At 41.1% G+C, this 12,339-nt stretch overlaps 1 long non-coding RNA gene across 1 annotated transcript; it reads right to left on the reverse strand.

The window, feature by feature from the left end:
* Positions 1-333: 333 nt before the first annotated feature.
* On the reverse strand, positions 334-2,554 carry LOC135254298 (uncharacterized). Its single transcript, XR_010329824.1, has 3 exons — positions 2,310-2,554; positions 1,066-1,106; positions 334-913 (listed from the first exon to the last, which is right to left on the reverse strand). It is a non-coding gene; the product is annotated as an uncharacterized LOC135254298 (long non-coding RNA).
* Positions 2,555-12,339: the final 9,785 nt, after the last annotated feature.

Here is a 12,339-nt window from a genome sequence, read left to right on the forward strand (position 1 = left end):
CCACTGCAGCTGCCACAGATACAGACGGTCTGTCTCTTTTGCAAGGCTTCTAACGGATTCTGGCAATGTGAGTAACGTTCGTAGCAGTAATGATAGCAGTAGCAATGCAAGTTCAACCCGAACTAATATTAGTTTTTTCTTATAATTCCTGCTAGCTAACATACTTATTTCAGCATTCAACATAATGCGTCAACATAATTATTTTTGTAAGATATTAATGCTCAAAAAAAAAAAAAAATTGAATTGATTGATTTGTCCTCATTTATCTATGCAGTTTTGAGTGAAGAATGTTTTGTGTAGATAATGTATTCAAAATATTATCAAAAATGTACAATTTGGAGAGGTTTTGGACATCTTGCAAAAAACCTTGCAAAATTTCACTGCTCTTAGTTATTGGGACAATTTCTTTTGCAGTGGTGGGAATTAGGTTGTGGGTGTACACATTTTTTGTGAAATAAACAGTAGTTACATTGTTATGTATATTATGTGTATACAATAAATAATTTAACATATTCCCTAAATTTTCGTACATAAACTTGATCGAACACGTTTCCTTCAAACAATGTCATAATCCATGTGTCGCGACCTGGCTCAAGGGCCATGATAAAAGGGAGACTCACACTGACGCATTTAAAAGCAAATTCACATTTAAAATAACCTAATTATACCCAAAAACAAGACAAACATGGCGTGTGAAAATCAATATTATCAGTAGTGTAGGTGAGTGGATGTGTGAAAGGTATGCTAAAGCAATGTTGTATGGTGCAAAACCAAAAACACACCCAACACCAAAGCAGAAACCAAACAGTGGGGAGACAGCTCTCAAACTGGAGACAGGCATCTTAATCTTTCTGGGAACCCTGGACACACGTCCTCCCAATTGCACCAACGACCCTCTGCTCTCTTCAGGCACCTGTGAACAATACCACAACGAGCAGCATGGGCAGCAGAGCAGGGGGTCGTCACACCTCCCCCATAAAAACAGGGTCCCAAAGGGATCCCTGAAAACAAAATTACAAATCATACATAACCCATAACACACACAATGTCTCCTGCCGATCCTACCTCCCTGACCTGCTATTTCTGTCCAACTCAGCAACTGGTACCTGGAAGCAAATTAAGAGGTGAATAGATAACCGAACAGAGGAGTATATAAGACAGGTAAAAACAATAGTCAAATAATCAAGGGCCAAGCCTATGCCTTGAGCCTATAATGTGCAAAATGTCCGAACAGTACAACTGGAAAAAAGACACACCAGCCCCTAGTCTGGGCACTGAAAACCCTCAAAGCACTGTGAGGGCAACATGTTCAGGAAAGTCCCTGTTAACAAACATGGCTGAGCATTCCAGCATATACATAGACCAGTCTCCTTTTTGGCCACTTATATTGCTGTAGAACATTGCATTTTGCCCTCAGTGTCATGGTTCTGTGTTTTCCTGTCTGTGTTTCCCTTGTTGGGCAGCCAGATGGCGGCACTTCTGTTTTGTGTCCTGCTCCCCCCTGTTAATTGTATTATTGTTGTCTCGTTATTCTATCATTGTTCCCACCTGTGTCTTGTTATCCCGTCCTTTTCTGGGTTGATTGTTTTTTGAGTTCACCTGTGTCTTGTTACCCCCTGTCTATTTAAGTTCTTTGTTCCCTTGACTCGGGTGCTGGTTCCTTGTGTTTGTTTGACTTACATGTATCTGCCTGCCTGTGTTTTTGACCTGCTTGTGTGTGTGACTGTGTTTCCGCCTGTTAGTTCCTGCCTGGTTTCTGTCCTACCTGTGTTCTGCTCTGTGTGTTTTGAATTTTGAGTTTTCTGTTTTGTGTTTTTTGGTAGTGCCCTGCGTGGCCTTTTGGTTTCCTGTTTTTTTTTTGTCCCCTGTCATGCAAGTAAAGTCTTTGTTAATTTTCCCTTTTTGAGTTTGTGTTTTTTTTTCCCTCTGCGTTTGGGTCCCCCCTACCCGTTACGTGACACTCAGTCCTCTTCCTTTACCAGGAGTGGAAAGTATTTCCATCCTTCTCCTCCTTGAAAACACTGTACTGTGACATTAAAACTTCACTCAGAACATAAAACTGCACAACAAAATGCTCTGCCAAATTCTTCAAAAAGAAAGTCAATAAACTCTCTTATAACAGTTTCAAAATACACTGGCTCGCCAAAACAGGCCACAACTGTAGAACAAACAAAAGTGTTGACCACAAGTGCACACTAAGAGGCAATAATTTGCCACATCAGCTGGAGCTTCCGCTCTGACTACCACACCAGGAAAACTTAACTGACTCACCCCTGGTCTTCATGCAGTTCCTTGTGGTGGGTACTTACGGACTGAAGCCCGATGGGGTGGAGAGACGACCGGCAACCATTCTGACACCACGGTTGTGCCTCTGAGACAAATGCTACAATCCACGTTCACCACAACACTACAAGAAATGAACTGACGAAACCCGCCACTACAGCCTACCAGGGGACAACTCCAAACTGTACTACTGTGCACAAAGTGATCACAGTCATTCCTTTGGACCACTGAGCAGAAGCCAATAACAGAAGCCAAATTCACTCTCCCCACAACTCAGGTGTTTGTCAGAAAAACTAAATGAATAGGAAAACATGTTTCAGTGTGTCTCCTCAAAGAAACTCCTTTCTATTATCACCCAACCAATATGCAGCCACAGCCAGACCCAACATTTCTGCATGCCTTCAGCACACCAGAAACAAATTCACTAATCAGCTCTCCCTGATGCATAGGCCAACTCCCATGCCAAATCAAGGATGCCAAGTGAATAACCAATGCAAATCAATGCAAACATTTCCAAATTTACCAGAACCAATTAGTCACAACCAGACCAAACGGCAAATTTATTATCATTTTTAACCAACAGACAAACCTAGCAGCACAGCCTAGCAGCAGAGCAGGGGGTCGTCACACGTCATTGCTGTGTGTTGCCACTAATTTGACCTTTTTAAAATTCTTGAGGTTAAGGGGTGAAATCGTTCTTCCTTCTCTGTGAAAACTGCATGAGAACAGAAACTTAACATAGTCCTTTGAGTTGACCATTCCTTTGTTGGAGTCATGCAAAATGAAAATTGCACAACACAGTTTTTGTGTTGTTCGCTTACACTAACAGCAATAAAAATGATGACTTGAACCACGAGATACAGTTAATTTGTCTTTGCTGTTCAAGTGCAAATTCAGTCATACAGTGTCACTGTGCAAGGCATGTCCCATAGCCTATCAATTGATGTGTACCTTAACAAAAAGTAGGCCCTAGTTCAGATGCTGAAATATAATATAAAATAAGACATTTTCCCCAAATACACGACAACAGTGCACATCACAGTGAAAGCACCTGAGCAGCGAGACAGATTTTTCAGGCATAAGAGCTGGCTTTATTTATGAGGGTGGGGGGTGTGTGGGGAGTCAAACTCGATATAATTCCAGTCTGACTGTAATGGTTGCGTAGCCACTGAATGTGCTGCTGGGGGACAGCTTTGCATTTCCTTTCTGCATGAAAGCAGGCCCTCCAGGCCATCCTTTTACAGGTCTTTTGTTTGGCAGCAGCTTTCATTTCACAATAAAAAATATGCGCTCAATTGTAACTAAATGAACATGCATTGAAGAAAGGAAGAAAGGATTTCCACATCAGTTTAAAAGAAAGACTGGGGGGAAGGGGGTGGTGTTCTTGTTTTGGCTTTATCAGACCCTGAATAACAGGTTCCTGTGTGTACTGTGTGGATCCAGCTGTGTTTTCAGGGATGCTCTCTTTCTGCTGTTGGAAAGGCTGTTGGAAATTATCACAGGTTTGCCAAATGTATTTTATTTGGTAGATTAGTAGTACTACTACTACAACTACTATTACTACTACTACTACTACTACTACTACTACTACGGCTACTACTACTACTACTACTACTACTACTACTACTACTACGGCTACTACTACTACTACTACTACTACTACTACTACTACTACTACTAATAATAATAATAATAATAATAATAATAATAATAATAATAACACTTAAAAGATTACCACATTGTTTTTTTCCTTCCAAGAATGTATTTGTTCAGATAAGGCATTGATTTTTTCTGAAGGGGTGAACTTTTGACTTGCAATCACTGCAGCTGGCCAGGCTTGAGTAAGGGTAAAAGCCAATGAGAGAATCTGTTTGACTCCGCCATATCTATGCCTGGCCGCTTTCATGGGGGAGCAAAGCTTATTTCTCTTTCTCAGTAATATAGAGATTGTCTGATTTTCTCTGTTCCACAAGGCAGAGCTACTCAGTCAGCATACATTTGGTCGTGGTCTGCCTGGATAACCCTGAAGCTGATGCCCTGAATCGGCTGATATCCTTTCATTTCTCCCCACCGGTCGTGTGTGAGGGATTACAGCACAGCTGTTGACAGTCTGCTGTAAACTGGGGTGCAGCAGTGCATACAAAAAGGCTGAGGAATTAACAGTCTAAGCGGGGCAGCTGTTTTGCAGTACCTGCTAAGTAAAAGTGCTTCTGGTGCAGCGTTCCTCCAGGCAGTGTGTGTGCAGTCTGTGCATATCTATCTCAAACCAATTCTTATCCCCTTTCTGCCAGCTTTGGAAGGGCCAGTCAGGCCCATGTAATTGCTGCAACCTCATTCCTCAGTTCAAAAGAGCGCACCTGTGCTTCCTACCAACTGTGTGCAACAGGTGTCTGCAGTCACTGTGTCAATGGATTATGCTTCATGGACAGGTGGCACTGGGTCGCCAGACGTTTGACCGGATTAATAGAGGAAATTTTTCAATGAATTAGCGTGTCAGTGACTCCCTGATCCGACATTGGTTTGGAGGGACACACCCTCACCCTGGTACGGCTTTGTTCATGATTAGGCTTCCAGCTGTGCATGTTGTCCAGTTATGATAAATTCTAAATCCGCCAATCCTAGCTGGCACAGGTACAGCAGTCGTGCAACCAGGCATAGTTAGAAACACTCATGAAGTAGAGACATGTTGATAAGACTAAGACTAACTGGACCAAACCTGACTAAATATGATGTATTTTTGGCAGATTTTGATTACACAATATGTATGTATGTATGAAGCAAATAAACATATGACAAAGTGTTTCTTTAAGTTTGCTATATTAATACTGTCTTTTTAAATAGCTGTCAGGCGGTGATTCTCAGTCTCCATTACATCTATATTATTTGGCTAACAAAGCTGATGGCTAACAGAGAGTGAGCTACGGGTGCTCGAGACATCAAGTCAAGTCACATCAAGTTTATTGATCACATACACATTAGCATAGCAGTGCGATTCTTTGTTCCTGTTTGTTACACTCTCATCCCTATGCAATAAACAATCAATCAATTGAATGATGATAATAATTGTAGTAGTAAAAATAATAACAATAGCAATAAAATCATAGAATAAAATATAAAAAAGAATATACATATATTACATACACATACATACACACATATATATATATATATATATATATATATATACATACATACATGCACATACACATATGCCTATACATACATATACACACCCAATATACACATATGTATGTAAGCGCGTTCACAATAAATAAGATTAAAAGAGTCTCGTAAAGTGTGTGTATGTGCAGTAAAGTGCAGTGTAACTGAGGGGGAGGAAATGGGGCGAGGCAGGGGGCATGAATGGATGGAAACAGGGGGGTCTAAGGGGACAGGGTCAGGTGTTGGTGGAGCTGAGCAGGGAGTCTCAGCTCAGCATCCGGATGGCCTGGGGGTAGAAACTGTTCCTGAGGCGGTTAGTCTTTGCCCTGATACTGATATAGCCAGGCTTTCTCTTGGACTGCTTCCTAATGAAGAGGCCATGGCTCAGGTGGCTGCGATCAGCAATGATCTTATTGGCCTTGGATATACATCTCTTGGTGTGTATGTCCTCCAAGTTAGGCAGCATGCCACGTGTATACCGTTGGGCCGACCGCACCACCCTCTGAAGCCGCCGCCGATCCTGTTCAGTGCAGTTGCCGTACCAGGTGGTGATGCAGCCAGTCATGATGCTTTCAGTGGTGCACCTGTAAAAGTTCCTCAGGACAGGTGAGGACATGCCAAACTTCTTCAGCCTTCTTAGGTTGTAAAGGCGCTGCTGGGATTTTTTCACCAGCGTGTCCACAGATTTGGACTCCAAGGAACCTGAAGCTACTGACCTGCTCCACAGCCACCCCATTGATGGTTATGGGTACATGCTCAGCCCTCTTCCTGAAGTCCAGGATCAGCTCTTTCGTTTTCTCCACGTTAAGCTCCAGGTTGTTCCCCTGGCACCACGTTGAGAGTGCCATCACCTCGTCCATGTAGTCCGTGGGGTTGTTGTTGGTTATCAGACAAATAACTGTTGTGTCATCGGCGAACTTAATGATGGCATTGGAGCTGTGCCTGGTTGTGCGGTCGCTGGTATAGATGGAATATAGGAGGGGGCTGAGCACACACCCCTGGGGAGCTCCTGTGTTGAGGGTTAGGTAGGATGAGATGTTGTTGCCCATTTTTACCGCCTGAGGTCTTCTCGTTAAGAAGTCTAGGACCCAGCTGAAGAGGGTGGTGTTCATAACTAAGGCCGCCAACTTAGAGATGAGAATGGTGGGCACTATGGTGTTAAAAGTGGAGCTGTAAACTATAAACAGCATTCTCATATAGTTGCCCTCTTTCACCTCCAGGCAGGACAGTGCCTTATGCATCGCAATGGCAAATGCGTCGCCCGTGGACCTGTTGATGCGTCCATTGTGGTCCATTGGGTCCATTGTGACTGGTAGGATGGAGCAGATGTGTTCTTTGATCGCCCTCTCAAAGCATTTCATAATGATTGGTGTGAGAGCTACAGGCCTGTAGTCATTGAGGCATGTGACTTTGGCCTTTTTGGGGACAGGGATGATGGTGGATGTCTTGAGGTTGAAGATGTCTGTTAGCACAGGGGCTAGCTGAAGTGCACAAGCCTTGAGGAAACACCCTGATATCCCATCCGGGCTGGCTGCTTTGTGAGTGTCCACCCTCCTGAGGATCTTTGTCACCTCACCTATATTCAGCCTAAGTGCATCTGCCTTGGAACTTGAATCGCAGGTTGGCTGTAGTGGGGGGTAGGTGGTAGGTAGGGGTGGTGGGCACAGTGGTAGGCAGGAGGGCTGTGGGGCAGCGGGTGCAGGGGTAGCTGTATTAACCTCGAACCGACCATAGAAGGAGTTGAGCTGATCGGGGAGGGAGGTCTTGTTATTTGCCTCACAACTTATTTTGCCTTTGTAGTTTGTGATGGACTGTAAGGCTAGCCACATGTACCGCAAATGATCAGATGATCAAAGTTGTGGTAAATAATAAAAAATGTGAACTATACCTTTAAGGTACATATTAGGATGGTAGGTATGCCATCCACCAAGTTACGGCTTCCTGGGGCATGCCCCATACAGTACCTATGCAGCTCAGTGTTCAACTTGAACACTTTTCAGGGTTTCCAGCGGAAATAACCACAACGACTACAACCTCTATGCCCTTAACGATGGCTGGCCACCAGAAAGCCCTGTCCTGAATCCCATGGAAAATTTGTGGACTGAACTGAAAAAGTGTGTCTGAGCAAGGAGGCCCACAAACCTGACTGAGTTACACCTGTTCTGTCAGGAGGAATGGGCAAAAATTCTGGCAAAGTATTGTGAGAAGTTTGCCGAAGGCCACCCGAAGCGTTTGATTCAATTTAAGCAATTAAAAGGCAATACCACCAAATGCCAACAAAGCGTATTGAAAAATCTGATAGTACATAAAAGCTGAAATAAATTTGCCTTTTAGCTATTATTTTGACATGACCTCTTATGGAAATAAAGTAGATACCCTAATTGACTTAAGACAGGTAATGTATGGTAACATGAACCATGTGGAGTTGTGAAAAATTGAGTTTGAACGTCTTTAGCCTAGGTGTATGTAAACTTTTGGCCTCAACTGTATACCTTTAAACTACTTTTTAGCTAGGCTACTGCAGCTACCTTACAAATGCCACATTTCTAAATTAATATTAGCTAGGCCTATAGCTCCTCTACCGACATCAAAACAATTAGTAGGTCTATCGTTTATACAATGCCTTATTAAAAACACTTATTTAAAAAATATGACAAACACTTTATTTGTCATTCATTGTAAAGGAAAAATGACTGCATCCATGCCTACGTGTTTCTTTGAGCTATAATGAATGTGTATTTGCATGTATGTGTATGTATGTCTCTCTCATACATTTATATGAATTATTATTATCAGTTACTCATAACAAAATACAAAAATGCCAAGTTACTCATGCATACAGAGCACTGTCTATATGTCATTAATTACAACTGGCAAAATCTAGGCATTAAAAGTATTGATATCAAAATGAGGCCAAGGTATAACAAACAATATTGGCTATCTTAGCTCTCACAAATTAAATAAACTATACTCCTAAGCAATGCTGCCCAGTGTTTCCTAAGTTATCTTAAGTAACTTGGCTCTGTGTTTAATCATCTTATCTTCTGAAGAGAATGTTGTCATTAAATTTTTATAGTTTCTTGCCAAAGTGATGGGACGGAGGGAAGTTACAGTTTAGTTTGTTATTTTGACTGTTTGTATAACCTTTGTTATGGCGGGCAAGCAGCTTACCTGCCTGGTCTTAGATAGAACCTTCAAGGCTGTCACATATGAGGTAAAAAGTCTCAACTTGGACTTAGGCTTTTGTTTCTTTGTTTTATTTTTTTCTTTGTCTCCACAGAGCAATTTTTCAAAATAAAAGTCTTGGCACTTTTAAAGTCTGCTTGGACTGTGTTGATCTGTTGCAACTCCTGGGTGACTGACACAGCGTTGGGTTACACAGCGTTGGGTTACTACAGGGCTATTCAACTTGAACAGCAAGTGGGCCAAATAGGAAAATCACTGGGGGTTCGTGGGCCACACAGAATACTTTGTCAATTAATGGCTACAAATAACTAACAGTATAATGTTAATAGATATATTACTACATGGAATAAACTAGTCATGTGCATCCCTTTTCTTTCACTTTAATGATATCATTATAATCAATTCCAAACAGAGGCCAGTCCATACAAAAAAGTAGGAAAGCTATGGTTACGGCTGGCAAAGCAAATAAATACTTGTCAGTCCATTTGCTCTGGAATTGGCGATTTTCACAATCAACTTTACACCTCTTTGGCTTTGAGAGAGACATTTTGAAGCTTGTTGTTAGCTTAGTAAGGCTGTCAAAAGTGTCATGAAATTGAGTTCGAATATTAGCTATTGTAATTAGCTACCGTTCGAATATATTCGAATATCATTTGCCTATAATTCACAAAAAATAAGCTGCTTATTGTCGGGCTGGCCTGCGCGTTATTTTCCACAAGCGAGCAGTAGAATAGAGGACATCGATGAACTTTCATACTAGGTTACTACATCTGGGGTCTCATTTATAAAACGTATTTTAGATCAACTGTGTGGCACGTACGTAGAGAATCACGTCAAAGTAGTGATTTATAAAATTTCAACATGAATCGATTTGACCATAGAAACGGTTGTCAGGTCTTCACTTTACGTATGCACACAAGTTCATTTTATAAATGAGCCCCCTGCAGTTTCTATAGCCTAATGCGCAAATGAATAAAGCACTTTCTCGTGGATGTACTTTGCCACAACTCGGAATTTATTAATTACAATAATAGGGAAATTATTGTTTATAGGAAATCCTGTTTATTTCTTAACACAAAAACTATTCACGGCTAATACCTGTAGCCTAAAACAACATACATTACTTACTCTGTTTAGTTTGTTTAACTTCTTTCATCATCCAATTTTATCAAAAACTTCAGAACATAAAGGAAACATAGCCTGCCATGGGAATGTTATTTAGCCTAAATTGTTAGCTGACCAGTAACGTTAGCACAGGAAATGAACTTTGCGTGCATGAACATGATTCGCCGCATGAAATTAAAGCCTGTATATTTATGTTAATTACAAAACGTGGGATCCAAACTAATATTCGAATGCTCAAATTTAGGTTCGAACTTAAAAAAAAAAAAAAAAAAGATTTTCGAATAGTTTTCGAACTTTGAATATTTTTTGACAGCCCTATAGCTTAGCTAACGTGAGTTTCTCTGTGGCCCGCCAGCCCAGAATGCAACGTGAGGCTTGACTGAGCGAATGGCAGGTATATTCTCCGGTCATCCACTACAGTGGTCTTCCTCGGTCTACCGGGTCTTTTGACATAATTGAGTTCACCAGTTGTTTTTTTCTTGTTAATGATGAACCAAACTGTTAACTTGGGCATGCCTAGGGTTTTTCCAATGTTCCTGATTGATTGATTTTCATTTCTGAGTCTTACGACGGCCAGTTTAATTTGCATCGACACGGCTGTCTTCCTCATGTTGTCACACCCCAGCAACAATCTCCAAAGGCAATTGCAAAGTCTAGAATCAAGACTAGACAACAACAGCTCTCTTCTGCATTCACTAATGACACAAATGAATACACTTGCCTAACAAAACACATCTGTGAAGCCAATTCAACAAATACTTGTAGTACCTTAAAATGGGGGGACTATGTACAAAAGGTGCATTTCTAAACGGTTCATCCGATATGGATGAAAATACCCTCAAATTAAAGCCCCACAGTCTGCACTTCAACCTCATTGTCATTGTATCCTTTCAAACTCAAAGTGCTAGAGTACAGAACCAAAATAACAAAAAATGTGTCATTGTCCAAGGAATTATGGTGCTCACTGTGTATATATATATATATCTGCCACTAAACAACTGTACAACATAAAAGTACTCATTCACTTGCTTTTGTTGTCATCAAACCGGTAATCAGTTGTCATTTTGTTATAATCTAATGCTGCCCTCTCACATCCTCTGTTGACTACTTCATGTGAATTATCATCGAAGGACTTATTTGCATTTTCCTTGATTTGTTTTTCTGCTGTCCACTTTACAATCCCCCAGGCAGGGTTATCTCTCCCCTGATCAATGTTGGAAATACGGAGTGTGTGTGACAGTCACTGATTTTCATTAAAGATGAAAAAAGGCAAATAATCAAGATATGCAGGACTTTTTTTAAGTTTGCAATGCAGCACATAATGTATATTTTGTCTGTGTGTATGGAGGGAGGGGTGTGGTGGGTAAAATCATTAACCAATCAGTCAGTGATAAGGAACAGAAATTAATTTATAAATGCATTTGTTACTAATTCCCCTCATGCGCACTCACGCACGCACACACACATACAAATACTCCAAATGGTGGTAATAACTTTTAAACGTGACTTTGGCTTTAGTCTTTGATCATTTGGGGTCTCTGATCCCAGCACCTTTCTTTCAAAAGCACATCTGCAGTATAACCGTGTGAGCACTTTAATGGCCATCCCTCTTTGAAACATATCTACTTGAAAAGATTTGGTATGATTGAGCAACTTTGAGCTGCTTCATTATACTGACTGTTGGAGGAGAGAATAAAAATGTATTAGTCCATAGGAATTCATTCTGTGTCAAGGTCACTTGAAACATGCACAGTTTGTGAAACCGGCCTGATCTTTTGCAATGATATGCAAATGAACTCATTGGATTCGAAGCTATATGTCAGCGCACAATATCAATAGTTTCCATTACGTTTTCGGCTATTTCTCTGCTATTAAAAATCAGCCTTTTTTACAGCAAATTAATAAAACAGCCATACTGTATAAGCCAACTTTAAATAAACCTGTTTCACATAATTTCAAGAAAGTATGTAAATTAACTGCTTTTTTCCAAACTTAGTTGCATGTTTGTTCTGCTTACAGTGTTTCTTGCTTCTGCTGCTGCTGAGCTTTGAGCTCTGTTTCATTCCCACCTTTTTTATGGCAGATGATGGCGAACGTCTATAACAGCAGTTTGTCCATCTGTATCGTAGTCTGACAGTCTGGAAAGGTGAGAGGTGGGGGGCTTCCAAACCTTCTGACATCAGACCCAGGAGGGCTCATTAAATCCAAAGGTGCATCTCCCCGGATTCTCAGACTACAGTGCAGGTCACGCTGAAGACAAACAGCGTGCCTTAAGGAGAGCTCTCCGAGTTCCGTACGATGGGAAAGGTTCATAGGATAAATGGTCTCAACACAAAACGTAGAAATATTGACCTAATTTCACCACACACCTTGCAATATGTGGGCTGAAAAATGTGAGAACAATTAAAGTGAGATCATGATTTTGACATGTACAAACATGATAATGTGATCCATTAAGCATCAGTAGCCTTAATTATTGTTGGCCTGTTTGGTCTCGGTCATTGTGTTCTGCATTAGGCCAGTGTGACCACAAAAATATCCTACAGTATAACAGCATTTACAGTCCTGAGATTTACATTACAA

The sequence above is a fragment of the Anguilla rostrata genome, chromosome 4 (genome assembly GCF_018555375.3).
Source record: "Anguilla rostrata isolate EN2019 chromosome 4, ASM1855537v3, whole genome shotgun sequence".
Taxonomy (NCBI): domain Eukaryota; kingdom Metazoa; phylum Chordata; class Actinopteri; order Anguilliformes; family Anguillidae; genus Anguilla; species Anguilla rostrata.